The sequence below is a fragment of the Ostrea edulis genome, chromosome 10 (assembly GCF_947568905.1).
Source record: "Ostrea edulis chromosome 10, xbOstEdul1.1, whole genome shotgun sequence".
Classification (NCBI taxonomy): domain Eukaryota; kingdom Metazoa; phylum Mollusca; class Bivalvia; order Ostreida; family Ostreidae; genus Ostrea; species Ostrea edulis.
In genome coordinates, this window is record NC_079173.1 from 2722633 (window position 1) to 2734726 (window position 12094).

Genomic DNA, 12094 nt, shown 5'->3' on the forward strand with positions numbered 1-12094 from the left:
TTCTTTGTCCTACTTTTTCACCCTGAGAACAGAAGAGTGCTGGAGAAGGATCAGAAACTGCACGCTCTAGAACGCGACCCAGGACGCCCCTCTCGTTCACGGTAAGGCCTGAATCTTGCTTTCTCTTTCTAGTTCTCGATTAGCCTCCCCACCTCTCTCTCTCTCTCTCTCTCTCTCTCTCTCTCTCTCTCTCTCTCTCCAATTATTTTTTTCTTGGTATCGGGGTAGAATAAAGTCAAAAAATTAAATAAAATCCAATACTCAAACTTGTATCTATAACGTTTTCGCCCTGCGGGCTCATCAGTAGATTTTAAAAAATCTACCGATGAGCCCGCTGGGCGAAACCGACATAGATAAAAGTTTGAGTATATATTGGATTTTATTTTTTGACTTTATATATATATATATATAGAGAGAGAGAGAGAGAGAGAGAGAGAGAGAGAGAGAGAAAGAGGTTAGTACTTTCACTTCGCATTCAGGAAATTCAAACCTTTGTCACTTAGAATACATATCAGACAATGACCAGGACATCTAGGAGACAGTTAGCGATATTCAGGCCTAACCGTGAACGAAGGAGAGAGAGAGAGATTCAGGCCTAACCGTGAACGAAGGAGAGAGAGAGAGAGAGAGAGAGAGAGAGATTCAGGCCTAACCGTGAACGAAAGAGAGATACAGAGAGAGACAGAGAGGCCTAACCGTGAACGATATCGTTCACGGTTAGGCCTCTCTCTGTCTCTCTCTCTGTCTGTCTGTCTCTCTCTCTCTCTCTCTCTCTCTCTCTCTGTCTCTCTCTCTCTCGTTCACGGTTAGGCCTGAATCTCAATCTCTCTCTCTCTCTCTCTCTCTCTCTCTCTCTCTCTCTCTCTCTCTCTCGTTCACGGTTAGGCCTCTCTCTCTGTCTCTCTCTGTATCTCTCTCTCTCTTTCTCTCTCTCTCTCTCTCTCTTTCCTCTCTCTCTCTCTCTCTCTCTCTCTCTCTCTCTCTCTCTCTCTCTCGTTCACGGTTAGGCCTGAATATCGCTCCCTGTCTCCTTCTGGATGCCCTGGTCATTGTCTGATATGTATTTTAAGTGACATAGGTTTGAATTTCCTGAACGCGAAGTGAAAACACTAACCTCTAGCAAGCCTACATAAATGAGTGTGTGAAGCGTACATGCTTATGAACGAATGTAGAAATATGTATTATATCAAATGTCGTCCTATTGCTGACTTAGCCCCCCCCCCCCAAAAAAAAAAACAACCCAAAAAGCACTGCGGTAATTTTCCTTTTTATGCTATTCCCATTATGTACATGTAATGTTTTTTCTTTTTTTAAAATATGAATGCATTGTCTTTAGATTGATTTTACATAAAAGAAATTTCATTAATAAAAAAAATGACATTTTGTTTTAAATTGAAGAATCTGTTTTGGAAGACGGTATATATATGTATAGTTGAAATATTTTACAGTCCTCAGACAATGCACTTCCTCTACTTTGTGATTGGTAGAAAATGTATGATGTGAAAATTCTAATTCATTTCACTGGTTGAAATCATCTGTTTAACGCAATGGTAATAATTTTGTGATGATCTAATTTACATACGAGTCTTAACAATTTTACAAGATTTTCAATCTTAAAAAGAGAGAGAGAGAGAGAGAGAGAGAGAGAGAGAGAGAGAGAGAGAGAGAATGGGAGAAGAAAAATTGCATTATGATGAAACTGACATTTTATTTTTATTCATAACAATTATCAAAAAACCTTTTTATAATTCAACAAATGGCAGATTTTCTTGGGGGGGGGGGTTGTTTTGTTTTTTTATATTTATTAATATTTTTTTTTGCACGCAAACCTCAAAATTCTTCATGTTAAAATATGAACAATTTTCAGTTATCTAATAGTTTATGTTTCTTGCTTTGTGAGAGATTAAACACACTGAACATCTGCTTTTTACTGTTTTCTTGAAATTGAGAAGAAAGAATGCTTTTTATTTATAGTACAGATAACATGTTTACTTCAAGGTATATTAGAAAAATCATTGTACAGTAGTTTCTAGTAGCTTGGGATTTTATTTAAAAAATTAGATTTTATACACCATTTTAGAAAAGTTTGATTATGTGGTCATTTAATAGAAATATAAATACTTAAAGCATCTTATACATTTATATCAGTTTACTGATTAAGGTGTGTCCAGGGGTCCGTGTTTACCCAACTATCTATTTTGTATTGCTTGTAGGAGTTATGAGATTGATCACTGTTCGTTATCTTCACCTTCCTAAAGACGGCAAGATTTACCAAAAGCTATACTAATATCATGCGTGTATATAGACTCTGAAAAGCTATACTAATATCATGCGTGTATATAGACTCTGAAAAGCTATACTAATATCATGCATGTATATAGACTCTGAAAAGCTATACTAATATCATGCGTGTATATAGACTCTGAAAAGCTATACTAATATCATGCGTGTATATAGACTCTGAAAAGCTATACTAATATCATGCGTGTATATAGACTCTGAAAAGCTATACTAATATCATGCGTGTATATAGACTCTGAAAAGCTATACTAATATCATGCGTGTATATAGACTCTGAAAAGCTATACTAATATCATGCGTGTATATAGACTCTGAAAAGCTATACTAATATCATGCATGTATATAGACTCTGAAAAGCTATACTAATATCATGCGTGTATATAGACTCTGAAAAGCTATACTAATATCATGCGTGTATATAGACTCTGAAAAGCTATACTAATATCATGCGTGTATATAGACTCTGAAAAGCTATACTAATATCATGCGTGTATATAGACTCTGAAAAGCTATACTAATATCATGCGTGTATATAGACTCTGAAAAGCTATACTAATATCATGCGTGTATATAGACTCTGAAAAGCTATACTAATATCATGCGTGTATATAGACTCTGAAAAGCTATACTAATATCATGCGTGTATATAGACTCTGAAAAGCTATACTAATATCATGCGTGTATATAGACTCTGAAACGTACTCAGTACTACACTAGTTTCACGTTTTTTGCACGATACATGTCTTACACAAAATGTTTCTCACATGAAACGAAACGTTCTACACATGACGCGATACGTTCCTCACGCGATAGGTCACGTTTCTCACACGATACGTCACGTTTTTCACACGATACGTCACGTTACTTACACAATATATCACTTTCTCCACACAATACGTCACATTTTCCACACAATACTTCACGTTCTCCACACAATACGTCACGTTCCTCACACGATACGTCACGTTCTCTACAGGATACGATATGTTTCTTACACGAAACAGAAGGCTTTCTACACGGAATATGCTTTTTACACACTTCTCACACAGTTTGCAAAATGTCATCCGAACGCTTCTCATGCGGTTTTCACGAAACGATTCACACGCTTTTGACTTGTAAGTAAATAAGTAATTGTTTTTGAAAGTCGAAAAAAAAATACTTAAGTAATTTCTTACATGTACAAGTCCAGAGCTAGTAAAACGTTTCGTGAAAACCGTGTGAAAAGCGTTCTGATCACAGTATGTAGAGATCGCATCGTTCCGTATAGAAAGCCTTCTGTTCCATATAGAAAGCCTTCTGTTCCATATAAAAAGCCTTCTGTTCCGTATAGAAAACCTTCTGTTCCATATAGAAAGCCTTCTGTTCCGTATAGAAAGCCTTCTGTTCCGTATAGAAAGCCTTCTGTTCCGTTTAGAAAGCCTTCTGTTCCGTTTAGAAAGCCTTCTGTTCCGTATAGAAAGCCTTCTGTTCCTTATAGAAAGCCTTCTGTTCCATATAGAAAGCTTTCTATTCCATATAGAAAGCCTTCTGTTCCGTATAGAAAGCCTTCTGTTCCATATAGAAAGCCTTCTGTTCCGTATAGAAAGCCTTCTGTTCCATATAGAAAACCTTCTGTTCCGTATAGAAAGCCTTCTGTTCCGTATAGAAAGCCTTCTGTTCTGTATAGAAAGCCTTCTGTTCCATATAGAAAGCCTTCTATTCCATATAGGACTCGCTCTGACTCACACGCAGACTTTTTACTAAGATTTTTCCTGTTCACTGTTTTATTTTTGGCATTATTTAAAATATGAATTTCATTTTTGAAAATACATGCTGGTATGAACTGCAACGCTTTAGAACGGCACACTTCTCATGAAGCGCGTTATTTATGATGTTTTATGAATTTTCAAAAACGAAATTAATTTTATTGATATTTACATTCTACTTTCTTCTCTGTCAGAATTTCCAACCAATAGAATAGATGTACTATATTTATCAAGGTTAATACGCGCGTGTTCACAATTATAACACATTAAGATACATGTAGCTATTGATAGCTAGCCCCCAAAAAACCGCTCATTGAATTTTTTTCAGTTTTATTTATTATAACATTTTGACCTTATCCTAAAACATATAAAAATCAACAAAAGTAATCAGGTTCATTTTCGAGGAAAGCGAGATTGAAATCCCCTGTTTTGCAGCCCCAAAAGGCAAAAAATGCCAAAATTGAACAAATTAACACAGAAGCCAATAAAAATTTTATTGACACCAGAAATATTGTTTGTTCATATATAGTTATGTAAATTGAACACAAACAGATAAAAAATCAACATTGATTAGAAATTCAAAATGCATCTAAGGAAAATATTGGGATGATTCGACTTGGCAATTGGCCAAATTTACCCTAAATATGGCGTTTCTCAAATACTATCAGGCATACATTTTCTGACAACAACAAAATTCTGCTCATAAAATTTCCGATTTTATTTCATTTTTACAATAAGTCAAGTAGTATCTAAAATATTGAATAGAAAAAAAAATATACCAAATGAGGTTTAAGCTGAAACTATGTCAGATTTTGTAACCCTACCCCCTCCCTTCAAAAAATGAATTTTAAGAGATACAGTCAGCAGAGATAAACTGTTGACCTTAAATGATTAAGCATTCCCAAATTACCACATTGAGCATTCAAACTCACAATACTAGAAGTTTCTATGAGCCATTTAAGAATGATATATAATGTGTGCTATTGCAGTTGACCTTTTCGCACTCACAATGATTGCCTAAATATTTAGTTATTTTTCATACAATTTCTTGTAATAACTGGACCAAATCTATTACCTATACATATTTTTTGATAGAAATTTATATCACTAGACAGTATAATACACCAAATATGTTTAAATAACCATTTCATATTTCAATAATTAATTAATATCAATGGAAAGAGACCCATGGACTGCCCATGGATCACTAAGTCCATCTGAGTCATCTTGCCCTCAGAGACAGGTGTGTCTTTCATAAGTTTAAGATTTCTAATTGTAGTTTCACAACGAACCAAAAACTCACTATTGGATAACTGAGAATGCATGTACATGAATATTGCATTAACTAACTGTAGTTTTCCCCAGGTGAAGGTCTATGTTCACTCTATGTATAGGGGGGGGGGGTGAATTAGTTCCATTATGAAACTTTTCTAAAAATTTGACATGCATTAATGTATCAATGATGTATGTTTCAACTAAATTTTGAATTACAAGGAAAATTCATACACATTGATTGAAGCTATAAAATTGATATTCTATCATGTGCACATTTGTTACTAATTAATATATCTGAGAAAGAATAATCAACATTGAAATTTCCTTTACATATATGCAATATTATTGTCTTTCGAAAGGCATGTACATGTAATACACGAGTACATGTACTTGTTTTTCCTCAAATTCACAATTTAGTTTAAAGTATGTTGTACAACATCCACTGCTCTGAGCTCATATAAGTGAATTCATCCAAGTCCCAAATTTTGCAGTGGTTCTTTAATCTTCGGAACTTGATCAAACATTTTTGAATTTATGGAGTTGTGGGGGTCCAGGGGATATGTTATCATCACTGTAACTGGAATACTTGTTCAAAATATAGATAAATATATCTAAATATAGCAAACAAGATGAATAGCTGATATACTCAGAATTGTCTTTACAAATGTTTATCAAAAGAAAATATAGTACCTCTCTTGCTGTTATACTTGTTGATTCGAAATCCACTTCAACCTGCACTGGTCCTATCTAACATCCATTGGTCCTCAGGCTTATGCCTAGAAAAAAGATCATCATAATTGATATTTGCACAGTTAGGTCTATATTATACCATTGAGTAATTAGACTGTGTCAGACAATGTGAATTTTAAAATTGTGTCTCAATTCAGTGAAAATTTAAATACTGATGTTTCAAAATTATAAATTGCAATATATGTTTTCATAAACTGCCATAGACTTATCATATCTGTTTTATTTACAAAATGTGGGTCAAGAGAAGGACGTGTGTGTAGTATACATATCTTACTTATACATGTATACAGTGCATACATTTGCCTATGAGAGGAAATATGCAGACTTGTGATTAATTTACATTATTTAAAAAGGTTTTGCCAACCTACATGTTTGTGTGAAACACGAAACCTCAGGTTTGATATATTTCTTAGGACACTGAAATTTCAAAGTAATAGTATGTGTATACTATAGTCTAGGGAATTATAATTCAACACATGCCCCCCCCCCCCTCCACTTTCTATCCGATTCCCTCATACCCCTAGATAGTAGGTCTATATACAGATATTTGTTTTTCATTACTTACACCCCTGGGTTGAGGCCTCTGCTGGTGGACTGTTAGTCCCCGAGGGTCTCTACATCCCAGTAGCTAAGTACTTCGTTACTAGCTTGAAAATACGGATGTATATTTAATTGCTGTTATAAAATTTAAAAATTCATTTCAAAATTAAGGATTATCTCCCTCATGCATAGCTCTTATCCTTGGACGAATTTGGCTCCACTTGTTTGGCACGCTGTTTTTTGGCTATATTTAGATCTAAAACTTCATAGTTATTTCGGATTTCAAACATTTCACTGAAGAGACATTATTTGTCGAAATGCGCATCTGGTGCATCAAAATTGGTACCGTATAAGTTTTACTTTTATACATATAGTTCGAGGTATGTTATTTTCGTAACGGTTATTTTCATAACGATATTTTCTTAATAAAAGAGTTGTGAGAGCCCATGTTTACAAATGTGGTATAGATCTACATTTACATGTGACACCCGTTCGTTTACAATCACATGCACAGGTGGGAGTTATATTTTAAGCACACATGGAATACATATATACATACAAAATAATACATCTACTGTATGTCGTGTGTTTAAACTTACAGATGTTATTATAAATCGCGTTGTGAAGTAGCAGAGGAAATGTGAGTTGAACTTTTGAATACAAAATGGCATTTTTTTTCACTCACGAAACGAAACTATGATTTCGTTGTCCAAGTTGAATGCATCCACCAACTTCCTCTTCTTGCAAGAAACTTTGTTTTGCCTCTCAATGACTGTATAAACAGTATCTAATCTCGCAGCATGCTGCACTCGGACATTACGATGTATCAACCAACAACTTTGTTTACGTAGCGCATCTAAGTATATGGATTGGTGGTTGGTGAAACATTTCGATTAGCAGAAAGTTTAACACAGATGAAACATTTGATCTACCATTATTACAGATATTGACGTATACTTATGTGATATGTGAATATTTTCTCTAGGTGAGTCAGTCACAGCAGCAAAACACTTTCAGAACCCCTCTTTGTTTTTCGACTATTCTATGACAGAGTAAGGAATTCCGGAAAATGAATTCACGTGAAAATACACAATTCTTACTGATCACGTGGTTGCTATCCGTCGCTACCTTAAGGGTGAATGGCTATCATTTGTAAGAGCATCAAAAAACAAATACATTGGCAATGTAAATAGCTTTGCATGAATTAAGTGTTTAATTTATATTAATCCAAATAAAATATATTGTAAGCAAATAAGCAATTCTGTGTAATGAAATGAAAGAAGAAGGTACGCTTAGAATATAAATTTGAAATTGTTTACAATGGAAACCAACCCATTTCAATATTTTGATGAAACACTTTTTCAATACGTACCATAAGAAATCTAGTCCCGCTCCAGTGCCCCTCTCCCACGTGATTTTGCAATCTGAAATCTCAACTCTTCTCGCGTCTTCCTAGAAAGCTAAAATAAACCCGCTAAGAATGTGCTACATTCATTGGGTACACAATTATGGCAAAAAATTACCTTTTCCAACAGCTGTGTGATTAGTAATTATCAACGTGTTTTAGACTTACTTTAGGGATATATTTTCGTTTTAGCAAATATTTATCGTAAAAAGACAAAAACATCTTTTAGATAACGAATTGATATATATAAAGGTTATCCTGATACATTTGGGGTTGTTTTCCGCTTGCCGGAAAGGCCCAAGAAGTCTCGATTGTTTAATTCTTGACAAAACATTACATTTTAAATTGTGCCTACTCTCCAACTTGAATTGGCTGTTCCAATCAAAACATGTGTACGTTTAGAGGTTCATTTGACGAACATTCACAATGGCACTAAATACCACATTCACAATGGTACTAAATACCACATTCACAATGGCACTAAATACCATATCACACATTAACATTGTCGCCACATTGCCAGTATCCAATTCATTAATGACTCAAACTTGTCATCTTACAAGCAAGGAGTGCTCTATGTAACTGTACAATGAGAGTTTGTCTTACAAGCAAGGAACGCTCTGTAGAACTGTACAATGAGAGCTTGTCGTCTCACAAGCATGGAACGCTCTATATGTATATAACTGTACAATGAGAGTTTACCTTGCAAGCAAGGAGCGCTCTATGGAACTGTACTATTACAAAATACAATAACAGTGTGGATAATTCTAGTCTTTATGAGTTAAGTGAAAGGAAATTTGAACGTTAAGTTTTTGGAGCATATATTTTTTGGTAACAACACGCAGTGATATGCAGTCATATTTCATTTCTATACACACTACTGCCTACTAATAACATAACCGACGTTTAACATAATTATTAAACACTTAAATGAAATGCAAAAACAAATGTATGCAAATAAGATAATATCAAAATGAAATGAAAATATCCATTGCTATCTGCTACTAATAACCTAAAATTCATGGATTCCATTAACATAATTATTAAATACTTAAATGAAATGCAAAAACAAATGTATGTAAATAAGATAATATCAAAATGAAATGAAAATACCCATTGCTATCTGCTACTAATAACCTAAAATTCATGGATTCCATTTCCAAAATAAGAGAAAATATCTTTAAAACACACAGGTAAAACGCAGGCGACTCGTACTTTAGAATGAAACATAATGAGAACGAAAGTTTAGTTTACATCTGTTGTCTTACAAAACGCATTACGTAATTATCCACATATTGTCATATAAAGACTTTCACAAGATCTGTAGTGTCATCACAAATCACAGTCCGATACTATATAAGCCTTCTCTATTCATTAAAATGATTATATAAGGAGTATGATTTCTTGATGATATAAGTTGTGGATATGAAATGGTCGATACTCCAACATGTGCCCGTTCTTACGGACTAATTAATCTGTTCGTATGGAATATGGCGGTGGGGATTGTATATTCAGACACTGTACAGATAAAGGTCTATACATTTAATCTCCCACGTTAAACACACACATTGTCACTTTGAGATACTTCATAAGTGTACTTTAACAAAATCAAGCATTCATAGCTGACATGTTTGTTTTTCTTGACAAAGCCAACAAAGCGATATAATCCCGAGCAGGACAGAATGAAGGGATTCAGAGATTTGTAAACACCACTGGTCAGTAATCTTACTAGGTATCGATGACTAACCAGCGCATATTCCGAATTGTCATTTGATTGAGGGAGATATTTCAAGAGAGGAATTTAATATTCAGCTAGTCCTACAATAGGCACATGTCCATTGTCTAAGGATATCTGTTTTGTGTTAATGAAATGTCTAAAAATATCTGTTTTGTGTTAATGAAATGAGATACGTATTTTTTCGCACTTAGTTAATACACCCCGTGCTCGAAATAATAAAACGAGATTGCATAATATCGTTACCGTGCTGTTTCGAAATAGCCAAGCTTTGTTTGTTATTGGGGAGAGTTAACACTTCTATTAAAGAGGTTCGCACTTGACATTTGGAGTAATGTCTATTTTTGGGATGCGTATTTTTAATTTTTACTCTGACAGAGAATTAGAAAATTAAAAAGAAAAATTGGCGTCACAATCCCTGTTATTGGGCTACAGTGTTCTAAACATGACCTTTTTGCACTAAAATTTATTCAATTAAATTTGATTTGTCTGTTGATGTCAAAACAATGTTAAACTTACACGGTACCAATTTTGATGCACCAGATGCACATTTTGACAAATAAAGTCTCTTCAGTGATGCTTAAGCTGAAATTTTGGAAATTCGAAATAACAATAAGCTTGTAAGAGCTGAAAGGAAAACTAGAGTGCCAAAAACTGGAGCCAAATTCGTCCAACGATAGAGCTATGCATGAGGGAGATAATCCTTAATTTTGAAATGAATTTCTTAATTTTATAACAGCAATTAAATATACATCTGTATAAGCAGCAGGAATCAATCATTGCATAAAAAAGATACATAATCATGTCTTATAACACTACAGATAACGAAAAGTTTAATTCAATACATAATCATGTCTTATAACACTACAGATAACGAAAAGTTTAATTCAATACATAATCATGTCTTATAACACTACAGATAACGAAAAGTGTAATTCAATACATAATCATGTCTTATAACACTACAGATAACGAAAAGTTTAATTCAATACATAATCATGTCTTATAACACTACAGATAACGAAAAGTTTAATTCAATACATAATCATGTCTTATAACACTACAGATAACGAAAAGTTTAATTCAATACATAATCATGTCTTATAACACTACAGATAACGAAAAGTTTAATTCAATACATAATCATGTCTTATAACACTACAGATAACGAAAAGTTTAATTCAATTCACGGAAATAAATAATGACATTTTTGCACTTGATATGCGAAAAAATCATGATATCGAATTTGAGATTTTAAAATGACACATTATGAGCAATGTCGATTTCTAAAATTTCACATAATTTTCAAGGTCTTGTCGTAAAATTTAACATGGAACTTAAAAAAGAGGATTGGCGACCAGATTTTTTAATTATGCGCGAAAATATTGAATTTTTATACAAAATTTCGAGTAAATCCATTTAAAGGTTTTTAAAAATCAGTGTTCTATTTGGAAAATTAGGTCTACATAAACCAAACTAATAAATTACGACAGTTGATCAAGTTCCAAATATTAACTACTTGTAATATAAATTATAATACTGAAATACATGTATAGGATATGGGGCTCACGGCGGGTGTGACCGGTCAACAGGGGATGCTTACTCCTCCTAGGCACCTGATCCCACCTCTGGTGTGTCCAGGGGTTCGTGTTTGCCCAACTATCTATTTTGTATTGCTTGTAGGAGTTATGAGATTGATCACTGTTCGTTATCTTCACCTTGCATGTATAGGAATATAAAAATAAAAGATTTATTAGATGAACCAGAATATGTAATACATGTATCACGCAGATTTAGAACGTTTTGATTAATCAATCCTTCCGCCACAAAATATAGTCCTTGGAAATCTCTTTCAAAATTTGAATTGACACATTTTTTCCCATCTGGACAGGGTTCAGTAATAGAGGTGTTATGGGTTTGCACCAATGGGATCAGTATTAAATACTTAGTTGTAGCACTATGCGCAGTTGTGCTCAGAAGCTCGGGAGCTTACTTCCTTGAATAGATACCTTCGCCCTCATTTTACGTCTTAGTTTTTTGTTGTTGCAAAAATCGTTTATATATCATATATTATGTATGCTAAAAATACTCCTTTTGCGTGGATTTATTGGTAGCATCATCAATATTATTATTTCATAACAGAGAAATAAAATGTTAAGAAGTTTTCCCGGGTCAGTGCTAAATCGCCATGTGTTTGTACCCTCTTTGTTGATGCCAGTACCCCAACAAATACCCCATGCACAGTCCGCTAATATTTCTAATTCTTCTGCGAGAGTATCCATTACTTCATATCAAATATATTTCAAAATGTATTAAAAGAAACGTGAAAATAACAAACAGTGA